Source organism: Petaurus breviceps, unplaced genomic scaffold (genome assembly GCF_028583685.1).
Source record: "Petaurus breviceps papuanus isolate PSGF00001 unplaced genomic scaffold, PetGlider_PUasm1.0 184, whole genome shotgun sequence".
Taxonomy (NCBI): Eukaryota; Metazoa; Chordata; class Mammalia; order Diprotodontia; family Petauridae; genus Petaurus; species Petaurus breviceps.
Window position 1 is genome coordinate 3709732 of NW_027185793.1, and position 12424 is coordinate 3722155.

The 12424-nt window shown below is 37.1% G+C and overlaps 1 protein-coding gene across 17 annotated transcripts in view; it reads left to right on the plus strand.

The window, feature by feature from the left end:
* Positions 1-12424, plus strand: part of PPIP5K2 (diphosphoinositol pentakisphosphate kinase 2) — a 125518-nt gene that overhangs the window by 4024 nt on the left and 109070 nt on the right. The gene's annotated exons all lie outside the window — the stretch shown is intronic.

Below are 12424 nucleotides of genomic sequence, written 5' to 3' on the forward strand. Positions count from 1 at the left end.
GTGCCAAATGAATACTTATTGAATGAATAAATCTTTTTTTTTTCTTTTTGGAGGGGGGAAGGCAGGGCAATTTCAGTTAAGTGACTTGCCTGAGTGTTAAGTGTCTGAGACTGGATTTGAACTCCTGTCCTCCTGACTCCAGGGCTGGTGCTCTATTCACTGCACCCTCTAGCTGCCCCAGAGTGAATAAATCTTAAACCTTATTAGAGGATAATATAAATATGCAAATAATTATAATTCCTTTCATAATATACATAGGAGTTCAAACAGAGAGGATTAAAAGATTTGTGAAGGGGGGGGGGGAAGTGCTTAACACCAACTATATCTGGGAATGCTTAATTGAGGAGGCAGCACCAGAACTAAACTTTAGGATTTCAACCAATTGAGATAAGTGAGTTGCTTATTCAAGACCTGAAGTCTAAGTTAGAAGGAACCTCAGAGGTCACTTGGATAAACAGGAATAAATCTCAGCTTTAGCAACCCCCAACCAATGTTTCACTTTCGGTGACAACTCACTATTGCTAAAGTGGGCAATACTGCCCCCTGGGGCCCTAGAAACATTGGAGGGGAGCAGTAGTAGCCTTAGGTGCAACTGGGGGGCTTTGAATTAAAATAAGAATTAACCTAGGCTAACTCCAGGGGGATGCTGAGCAATTTTTTTTTTTAAAGGGGGCAGTAAGCCAAATAAGTTTGGGAATCTCTGGCTTAGGGAACAGCAAGTGCTAGAATCAGTAGTTTCACATTTGGGAGGCATTTCAGAGGTCATCTAGCAGAGTAGTATCTAGACTTTTTAAAATTACATATTCTTATCAGTAAAGAAAAAATTTTGAGCCTCATATTTATATATAAATTAGATATATGTACTATATTAATATTGTATACATTATAAAATGATAAATTTGAAAAGTTAAAACAGTGAAATTAAGATAACATAAAAATGTTTTTAAATATTTGTTAATGGTACCAAAACCATTTTTGCTCTGACAAAAAAAAAAAACTTTTAGTGAGAACAAGATGATTGTATATACTTCATTATATTTGAAAAATTTCTTTGTACATCTTGTCTAGGTAGGGTAGACTTATAAAAAAATTGTAATTATTCAGTTAATTTGATAAATGTAGCTTCCCAAGCAGTTGAATTTCAATACTGAAAAATTTTTTCGTGGAAAAGGAAATCTGATATAGAGTATACATTTTTACTCACCACCCTCTGCCCCAGTTCACAGAACCAACCAAGGATACCCACTTGGTGGGTTGGTGACTTGGGAAAGCTATATTTGTGTAAGGAGAAGAAGATTTTCATACTTGCTGTGGGCTCAGGGTTTTGGTTATAATTGTACCAGTTGGCTAGTTGGTACAGAAGAGATTATGCCGTTGAGGAGCAGTATGTAGAGGGAACAATATAAGGGATGTGTTTGAAACATCTCTAAACAATTGATTATGAAGGCAAGGGTGGGATGTGACTCATCTTCTGATTAAATGGTCCTTTTCACCCCATTTTCAAGGCCACTGAGCTGGTCCAATCTATCTAAGCAGTAATTCCTTCTATATCATCTCAAACAAGTGTTCAGATAACCCCTTTTTGAACTTTTTCCCTTTCTGATTCTTTTTGAACCAGGTGCTCCCTCACTACCTGGAAGAAAACTCCCTTCCCATTTACTCCTCCTAAGGCCCTTTATCCCCATCTGCCTCAGCTCCAGCCCTCTCATGTACCTATCCTTTTGCCTTATCTTTCTATTATGCCCTCTTATACTCCTAATTGTTATCAGAATCCCCTTCTTATTAAATCTCTTTTATTCCTATTCCTTCTATCTTGCAAACATGCCTTCCTCTAGATGACACTATATACCAGTAATGTTATAGATAGTGAGCAGTTTTTCTTTTTAAATACATGAATAGGCTGGGTGTGGTGATCCATAACTGTAGTCCTTGATGCTGGAAATGATTTAGCTGGCTTATTACTTAAGTTCAGGAAATCTGAACTGCAGTAAGACTGAAACCAATTGGGTGTCCTCACTAAATCCAGCATCAATATGCTGAGCCCCTTATTGCCTAAGGAGGAGCAAAAGCTAAATCAGGTAAAGCTTTTATGCTAATCAGCATTGCAGTTGATTTGACACATGTCCCTTCCAGCCAGAGCAAGATGAGGAGACCCAGTGTCCACCACTGCCTCCCTGAACCTCCTAAAAAATGACATGAAAGTTTTTTGGTGCTAAAATCCCTATAATGACCTTTGAGATACCTTCTAGCTGTAAATCTATGTTCTCTGCTCTGATAAATTACTTCTTTGTTTTCTTTTCTTTTTTTTTTAAATCAATTGGGGTTAAGTAACTTGCTCAAAGTTGCACAGCCAGTTATTTCTGGGTGTGGTGCTAAGTATCTGAACCTGGATTCGATCCCCAGGTCATCCCAAAACTGGGGCTGGTGCTCTTACTCGCTGAGCCACCTGGCTGCCCCTAAGCAATTGGGGTTAAGTAACTTGTTCAAGGTTACATGGCCAGGTGTTTCTGGGTGGGTGCTAAGTGTCTGAGGCCGGGATTCAATCCCCGGGTCATCCTAACACTGGAGCCGGTGCTCTTACTTGCTGTGCTACCTGGCTGCCCCCTGATAAATTATTTCTAAAGAATCCCCCAATCTACCATTCTTATAACCTTGACAAAAAGGAAATGAGTTCATTTGGCATTGGAGTATTTTCATATCAGTTTTTCTTGACATGAAGTAATGGCTCAACAGTCAATTCATATTAGTAAACAATGATATAGCTAGGAGAAAAAGGAACTATTGCTCCCTTCAAATGTGCACCATGTTGTTCATAAATGGACCTCAGTTTCATCTGTAAAATGAGGAAATTAGACTAAGTGATGTCTAAATGGGTCTTTGCAGTTGTAAATATTTGAATTTTATCTGTTGTAACCTTGGGCTGAAGGTCCGTGTCTCCATTACAACATAATCTCAAATAGGCTCTTACTGCAACAAGACAATCCTTTTACATCTTCCTATTTGAATGTCCCACTCTGTACATCAGCAAACCCCTTCTACAAACACTAGTGATTCCATTCCATCCCAGCTTCTCCAGCAGATTGACCCCTCATCCCTACTCTTTTGATTACCTTAAATCTCTCCCTGTCTACTGACTGCTTAAAAACATGCCCATGTCTCCTTCATTCTCAACCATCACTTGATCTGTCCATATTTACTAGCTATCATCCTCTGTCTCTCATGGCTAAACTTCATTTTAGCTGTTCAGAATTGACACCTCCACTTTCACTCTTTTTTGAGCTTTCTACAAAATGGCTTCCAACCTCACCAAAGTTACTAACAGTCTCTTAATTACATTGTCTTTTTTGTCAAGGGTAATATCAGATCCTCAAAGTGACCCAGGCTTACATCACCTAGACTATTTCAGTAACCTGCTGATTGGTCTCCCTGCTCAAGTCTTTCGCCACTCCAGTCCATTATGTTATGTAGATATAGATAAAGGATACAGACATATAGGAGATATAGAGATACCAGCTATGTTGGCATGTATACATTCTATTATCTCTATTTACTATATCTATATCTTGTTTGTACATAGTTGTTTTCATGTTGTCACCCCTATTAGACTTGTGAGCTTGAAAGCAGGGACTATCTCTTTCCTTTCTTTGTATCTCTAGTGTTTATCATACCGTGTTTCCCCGATAATAAGACCTATCCCGAAAATAAGCCCTCCCCTTACTGTGTAAGATTCCTGTAAAATAAACCCTCCCCCGAAAATAAGCCCTATTGATTTTTCTATCAAAAAAATGATAAGCCAGTGTGTTATTATTGGGGAAGCACGGTAGTAGCTGGCATATGGTAGGTATTAAATGAATGCTTTCTGACTTACTTAGTCAGTCTTACATTTAACTTCCTGAACATAAGTGTTTTCATCTTTAAAATGAAGATAACTAACCTATGGGGTTGTTGTAAAGATCAAGTTATATAATGCTTCATAACTGTAGCTAAAATGCAGTATATTATGTACCATCATTATATCATGTGCTGCATATCATATTATGTACCATATATTATGTATTATAATTAGAAAAGGTTAATGCAAAATTAAAAATAGGCACAGGAATGGTTCTACAACAAAAAATGGACTGCACAAAAATGAGGTTTGAACTAGATCAGAGGTTCCCAAAGTGGGTGATTGTAATGCCAAGCAAAGGCAACTTCCCAAGGTTCAAAATACCAGCATGGGTGCTCTCCATTTTATTCAGTGTCAGATTGAGAACAGAGAAAATCAACACATAGCATAATTCAAAATACAGCATTTACCAAGTAATTTCATCAAGTATTACCCCACCCCTGGACATTACATTCATTTAATCAATCACAAAGTCCCTCTTCTAAATACTACTCCACCCCCAGGCTGTACCTTCATTTAGTCCATCACAAAGCCCCTCTTCTCAAATGGAGATTAGTTTCCAATCATAAGTAAAGTACATTCATTTGTTTAATCACAGAGCACAAAAAAGTCAAAAGTTCCCCACCCTTGGATTACAATTGAATCTACCCCAGAGTTACAACAAGCTTAAGCACAGCATTTAATACCCAAAGAGAGGTCTTTTTTTCATCTTAACCCGAGGCAAGGTCTCAGCAATCTTTGTTCCTGGGGAGACAAAGCTTAGCAAGGCCACAAGATACATTGCCAGTGTCTTCATTAATTCATTCTCTGTCTGCAGAACAGTCCTAGGACCCCTGAAAACATTAGCAAAAACCCCTTCCAGGATTTCTGTAAACATACAACAAGAAAATCCTTCTTTAGGGCTTCTGAACCAACAGCAAGGTTCTAAGACCTCTGCAACAACAGCACTGTCCTTCACCAGTGGACAAATCTGGCAAATCAACATCAAAACAGACAAAGTACCAGCATAACAGCCATGTCTCCTCAGTCCTTGGCAGCTCTGGGTGGCAGCTCTCAAAAGTCCTGGGCAACTCAAAGTGGCCCTCAGCAATCTTCTCAGTCTCTCTCTGCCTCCAAGATGCTGCTTCCAAAAAGTTTTTCTGCCTCTCTCTTTTCTTGTGTCTCTCTAAATTTATGTCACCAGCTCCTCCCAGTTCAACCCTCTCTTTTCACGTCAACAAGTCCATCCCACAAATGGGATTCTCAAGCTCTGGGTTTTAAACACAAACCAAAAACCAAGCTAATACAGGGGGATCTTTAAATTACATTACTATTACAGTGATACTGGCCCCTGGGGAGCAGTGGAATGATGGGGGAGGGGGAATGTCGTAGTACCCTTGGGTGCAGTTGGGGGTTGTTTTTAATAAGAGAATTTTTAGAAGTGTAATAAAAGCTCTGGAGTGAAAAAAAAAAGAATAAATAGCTTAGAAGAGAAAGTAATAAACTTAACCCAAGAAATAAGTTTACTAAAACTAGAATAGACTTCATGAGAGAGCAAAAATATTAGAACAAAATCAAATGATTGAAAAAGAAGAAAATGTAATGTATCTTATTAAAAACAACTGACTTAGAAGACAGATCAAAGCATGATAGTTTTAGAAATATTAGACTCCCTTGAAAATCAGGATTTTTTTTGAAAGGCTAAACAAATCATAAATGAAAAATAACCATGTCTTCAAAAAAAAAAAAAAAGAGGGGAAAGTAAAGATACAAAGAGTTCAATAACCATTTGCGAAAAGGAACACCCCAAAGGAAAAAGTCATTAAGACTGTCATAGGGGCGGCCAGGTAGCACAGCAAGTAAGAGTACCAGCCCCAGTGTCGGGATGACCTGGGAATCAAATCCAGGCTCAGATACTTAGCACCACACCCAGAAATAACTGGACTTGTAACCTTGAGCAAGTTACTTAACCCCCATTGCTTAAAAAAAAAAAAAAAAGACTGTCATAGCAAAAATCCAGAGCTCTCACATCTATAAAGTCAAGCACAAGCAGCTTTCCAGAGGACTACTACTGCAAATAGCTTTAAGGTTCTGATCACACAGTATAGTGAACTTTATTCAGCAATAAACTAAAGCAAAACATTTATAGAAACCAAAGTTCAACATTCACAATGATATAACAGTTTACTACTAAACAAAAGCTATCATTCAATAAGTCACACACAATCTGAATCAATCAATATAAAATACCCATCTAAAGTCTTCTTTCATCTTGATTGAAGACTAGCTTCCAGTCATCCTTAACTCAATCATCCTTAAGGGGTACAATGTACAAAGTTCTCCCACCCCTAGGTTATAGTAAATCATAATCTTGTCAGTCAGCCCTAAGTACCCAAGGTAAGGTCCTTTCATCTTGACTAAAGGCTGACTTCCAAACTCCATGGTTCCTCTTCCATGCTCCCAGGTCTTGTCTGAATTCACCCAGCAGTCACCTGGATTCACAGGTAGGTTGCTCCCAGCTCCTGTTCCAATTCCTGCTCCAGCTTAAAGCTAACCTTGACCAGTCCACTTCACACCTTTCGAAGTCTCTGTTTCTAGGAAGAGAAAACTTAACAGAACCACAACAATATCTACACATATCAAGCTTAGCAGAGTTACAACAATATTTACACATTTGGTGGCACTATCACCTCAATTCACTTTCTGCCTGTGAAATCAGCACATGTCAACAGACAGGCTGGTTCTGTCTGACAAAGTAACACAATAACAAGTAAACAGACAGAGTGCCAGATACTATACATGTTCTCCCTCTTAGTTCTGCTTGGTCCCTGCTTGTGCTCCTGCTTTTATATGGTCTTTTGGCAAGCTCCTCCCACTGTGGGCTTCACAGTGAAGATTCTGTTTCTAAAAAAGACTTGAAATAATCACAGGTGAGGCTCAAAGGCACTTGAAGAGCTGAAACAAGGTGCTAAATACTTGAATAACTGAAACAGAGAGCGAAGTACTCCTTTGCTTGCCATTATAGCATCAAAGAAGATAAGCTGCAACCATCTAGAAAGAAGTGATTGAATTGCCAAAGAACTACCTTCAAGACCACAAGGGATCCAGCAATTTCTGTTATAGACAAGGGGATACAGTTTGCAAAAAGTGTATTACCAAGAAGAACTTACACAGTGAAGATGAATGTGATCCTAGAAACCCCTTACAGGGAAGGAAGAGGGAAGAACGAACCTTTCATGGAATAGAACGTTCAAGAATTTCTAATAAAAAGACTAAACTGGAATAAACACAAGTGTTTAGAGAAACCTAGTAGATGTCTGGGTCATGTGACCAACAAGATGAAAGAGTAGGATTTTTCATGGTCCTCATACCTTCCCAAACCTCTCCAAAATAGGAATTTTATATAAGAGATGAAGCAATTTCTTCTGTCTTTGAGATCTAGAACATCCAAACAAATCAACAGTTTAAACTGACTGAGAAGCAACTTTCTCACTTCTGATAGTCTTATTCAGTACTACCTTCCCCTTCCCTTAAAGCTCAGGACTAAACTATCCAATAGAGGCAGACTAGTAAAAAAAAAAAAAACAAGCAAAACCCAGTCTTCTGTTTACAATGAAGCAAACACAAAGAATAAAAATGAAAGGCTGGGAAAAAAATTTACTGTGCCTAAGCTGAATGCAAAAACCCATGAATTGCAATCATACTCTTTAATAAACAAAAGTAAAAATTCACAGTACTACTAATAAAGTAATAAATACTTTATACAGGAAGGAAGCAACTCTAAGTAAGTTACTAAGCAAGTAATAGCCATATAAAACATACCATGTTTCCCCGATAATAAGACCTATCCTGAAAATAAGCCCTCCCCTTACTAAGATTCCTCTAAAATACGCCCTCCCCCGAAAATAAGCCCTATTGAGATTGCTACTGTAGTGAAGGTGATCCCCTGTGGTATTACGGTACCCTCTGTATGCACCGTCTCCCCCCCCCCCCCTCTGAAACGCACGCCGTGCTCCAAGCTGCATCCAATCAGAACTGCAGCAGTGAGCGCGTCATCCTGTTATTCCCCAGTGATTTGCTTATTGAATAAAGGTACATTTTTTGGTTCACATTTACCTGTTTATTAAAATTGCTGTCAATGTTCATTAAAATAAGCCCTCCCCTGAAAATAAGCCCTCTGGTGTTTTTCTGTCCAAAAAATTTAATAAGACAGTGTCTTATTATCGGGGAAACATGGTATATAGCAATTGCATGTAAATCACAAAGGAAAAATGAACCAAACTGCAAAAAAGATAATTTACAGTGATAGGAGATAATTGAAGATTATTGAAATAATCTGCCAGTTTGCATTGTGGAAAGTCAAACCTCATAGTTTGTAACTTTTCTTTCAAAAATAGTTTGGTTTTGCTTCTTTCTGAACTTCCTTTGTATGTACGAAAACAGTTCATACATTAAAAAAATAAAGTTACAGTAGTCCTTCCCCCATCTTCCATTTCTTTTACCTTTCCCCTACTCAATTAAAAACAGAGAGAATAGGGGAAATACCCTTGTAAGAAATCAATATAGTCAAGCTTCTTAGGTGAAAATCTCCATTGTAGAGTTAAATTTTTTCTTTCCTGCTTTGAGTTTTTATTTCTTCACTAAGAGCTATAAATTATGATAGTCCTTCCTTTCTAATTTCTTCTCTTCCGGTTTTATTTTCTTTTTTGAACTATTCTAGAAATTCTTGTTCCAAGGTTTTTTGGTATTATTTCACAGGATTCATATTTCATCAGACATTGCTTCACCTTTGTTTAGTTTCCAGTATTTGTTGAGAGGCTTGTAATCCCCTTAAAGGTTTGGTATTCCTTGTTTTATGGTCTTCTGTTAATTTATTTGCTCTTATGCACTTTTATTACATTTTTTTCTAATTGAAATCTTAGTGTTTCACTTGGCTATTCCTATTTTTAGTCTGCCAGTTTGCATTGTGGAAAGTCAAACCTCATAGTTTTCATTGTTATTTCTTTTACCATTAGTGTTTTGGAACATGATTTCATGAAGTCATTTATAATTTGTAACTTTTCTTTCAAAAATAGTTTGTTCATATCCTTTGATAACTTTTCCAATGATGAATAACTCCTTATGTTTCATATATATATATTTGTATCAAGTTCCTGTATGTTGTGGAGATTAGACTTTTATCTGTGATTTGATATAGATTTTTTCCTCTGCTCTACTAATCACCAACCCCAACCACCCAGAATCCATCCTAGGATATTTGGGAGGTGGGAAGTCCCACTATCACAAGGGATGACCCTTTTTCCTTTGCCCCTACACCTGGCTACCCAGCACCCTTCCCAATTGTTTATATCCCTAGACTCCATAGATGAGATGGGAATCATCAATTCTATTACTTCCTGTGAAATGGAAACCTATCAAATTTACCACCTGCTCTTCCTGTCTACACTCTAGATGATCTATTATGACCCCTTGGCCTTACCATGAATCCTGCCATTGCACTCATAAAACTTCACAGCCTTTCTGTGTGCCCTGAAGTTGAAATTTCTTCAAAGTGTTTTCAATGACTAAATTACGAGTGCCTTGAAAACACGTACTGTTTCACTTTTCTATTTGAATTTCTATCCTTCGCACATAATAGTGAAAGTTTTTTTTCATTTATTCCAATTCTGTTATCATTGTTTTTATTTGATTGAAGGCCTTTCAACTTTTTGAAGTCAAAATTATATCTTTCATCTTTTATGTCCCTTATTGCATTAAGGATTCTCTCCCAAGGTATAATTGTAAAAGGAACCTAATGTGGTTCTCTTTTAATATTTTGCTTTGTTTTTGGTTTTTTAAATGGGATGACTCTATTTTGATAGTTTCTTTTTAAAGTGTACTGTGGCAAATATGTAATTTCCACCAAAGTGGTTTTTAAGTTTTATACGGATTCTTTTTTTTTTTTTTTTTTAAAGCAATCGGGGTTAAGTAACTTGCTCAAGGTTACACGGCCAGTTATTTCTGGGTGTGGTTCTGAGTATGTGAGCCCGGATTTGATCAAGGGACTGCAGCCGGTGCTCTTACTCGCTGAGCCACCTGGCCGCCCCTAAGCAATTGGGGTTAAGTAACTTGCTCAAGGTTACATGGCCAGGTGTTTCTGGGTGGGTGCTAAGTGTCTGAGCCCGGGATTCGATCTCCAGGTCAGTCCGACACTGGAGCCCGTGCTCTTACTCGCTGAGCCACCTGGCCGCCCCTTATACGGATTCTTTTCAGACAGGGATTGCTTCATCAAGTAATATGAATTCCTGGGTTTATATAGGCTACTATTTTTATTGTTTCTTTTCTGTTCCATTCATCTACTTGTCTATTTTGAGGTAATAAAAAGACTGGCTTTGTGATTTTAGAGACTGACCTCATGATTTCATTGTTATGAGAAACTTTCATATAAGGAAACATCTTCATTAATGCAGTTTGATATATGCTCTATAATTTAGGGATGTAGGAAATTGGCTAGGGCACTGAGAGGTTGAGAGTTTCTTAGAGTCATAAACAAGACTTGAATCCAGGTCTTCCTGGCTCTAAGTTCAACTCTGTTTGCTATGTCATGCTTCCTCTGTTATTTAACCAATATCATATAGTTTTGATTATTACACTTTATAATGAAGTTTAATAATGCTATACACTCTTGATTTGTACTTTTTCTCATTATTTGATCTTCTAAATTCTTCTAAATAAGTTTTGATACTTTATCTACTTTTCAAAAGTACCCGTTTTAAGTAACTTGATATAAAACTAAATCTATTTCTTTACTGATTTTCTGAGGTCTCAAAGTATATATCATTATCCCATTTGCAGGTTGTGATAATTTTGTCTCCTTTTAGCCAATGTTTATACTTTTTTTCCCCTCATTACTGTAACTAATATTTGTATAACTGTCGATTAATAAGGGGAAAAGGGGTTTTGTTTTTATTAATTTTGATCATTTTCTTACCTCTTTCTTGATCAGGTTAGTTAATGGTTAGTCAATTTTGTTGGTCTTTTTAAAAAATCCTCCAAGTTTTGTTTTTCAGTTCTATATTCCTTTCATTTTCATTTTTTTCTATCCCCTTAATTTTTAAGATGTTTTTATAATTTGTTTTTTGGCTTCTTTTCCTTGCTTCCATTTTCGTGTTCCTATAAATTTCTGATATACCCCAAGTTTGATTAGTAAAACTGCCCTACTCTTCTTGTTTCTCCCTAGTGTGTATTCCTTCCCCCCTCCCCTTCCTTATCTTTACTCTCTTAAAAAATACTGCTTTAAACCTTTAGCCAGGCCCCAAGTTTCAAAACAATGGAATACTGAATAAGCAAGGATTTTGTACCTTTTTAGAATGTAAATATTGATCATCCTTTAGCTCTTTTAAATTGCCAGTATTTATCTTTCTATATTTTTCTTTTCTCCTATGTTTTCACTTCATAGGTTCTATAAAGATCCCATTTTCTCGGCAGGAATGCTGGAAAGTTATCTATTAAAGGTTATACTATGTTTATATGTATGTACATATATATGTATGATATGCACATACATGCATATTGTGTGTGAAGTTGGGAACACAGACTCAGCTCATGACTGCCAAGTTCATTCTTTCCATTGTACCACTTTTATATATTTATTTTATGTTTATTTTATATTTTTATTGTATTTTTGTGATACTTTTATATATTTCTTTTTAGTATGTAGTGTCCATTGAGGCAATTTTTACTAGTATCATTAACCTCTCCATATGAAGGAATTTGGAGCAAGGAATATTGGGGAATTGGAAGCATCTTAAAGTGTAAGATCACTACCTTCTTTGAGAATATAGATTGAAAGACCTGGGAAAGTAATGATAACCTGCACAGTCTAACATTGAATTTAACAAAGTGATGCAAATTAACTATATGTAGGTCTAGCATTCAGCAATGTAGTTTGGCAGAAAGAATGATTGTTTTGGAGTCAGAACATAGGTTTGAATCCCAGCTCTGCTACTGATAACCTTTGTGACCTTATTCAAGTCTCTTTTTCTTTCTTTGCCTCAATCCTTATGTAATTTGAAAAGGTTGAATTAAATGACCTCTAAGTTCCCCTTTATCTCTTATGGTAGGAACAGTATTCTAACCCTTGCCCTCATGTGAGTTGGACTAGTTTTTCCTTAAACGTTATTGAAATCATCCTCTAGATGGTTTACATCCTCTAGATTGGTACAGGGTACTGAAGGCTCAGGATTTTGATATCACTTCCTAGTTGCTTGAGTATAAATAGCCATGAAAAGCTCCAGGCACTCTCTGATAGACTGGTAGACTATGATGGTGTGATAGTAATGGCAATTAAAGATTCCCCTGTATTGGCTTGGTTTTCAAATTGATTGTATTAAAACCCAGAGTTTGTTAATCCCACCTGTGGGATGGGCTTGTTGATGTGAAAAGAAAGTCCTGAAGTGGGAGGAGCTGGTGATGTAGATTTGGAGAGACAAGAGAGAGGCGGAAGTTCTTTTTGGAAGCAGCACCTCGTGGAGAGGGGGAGAGACTAAGAGGATTGCTGGTGGCCGCTTTGAA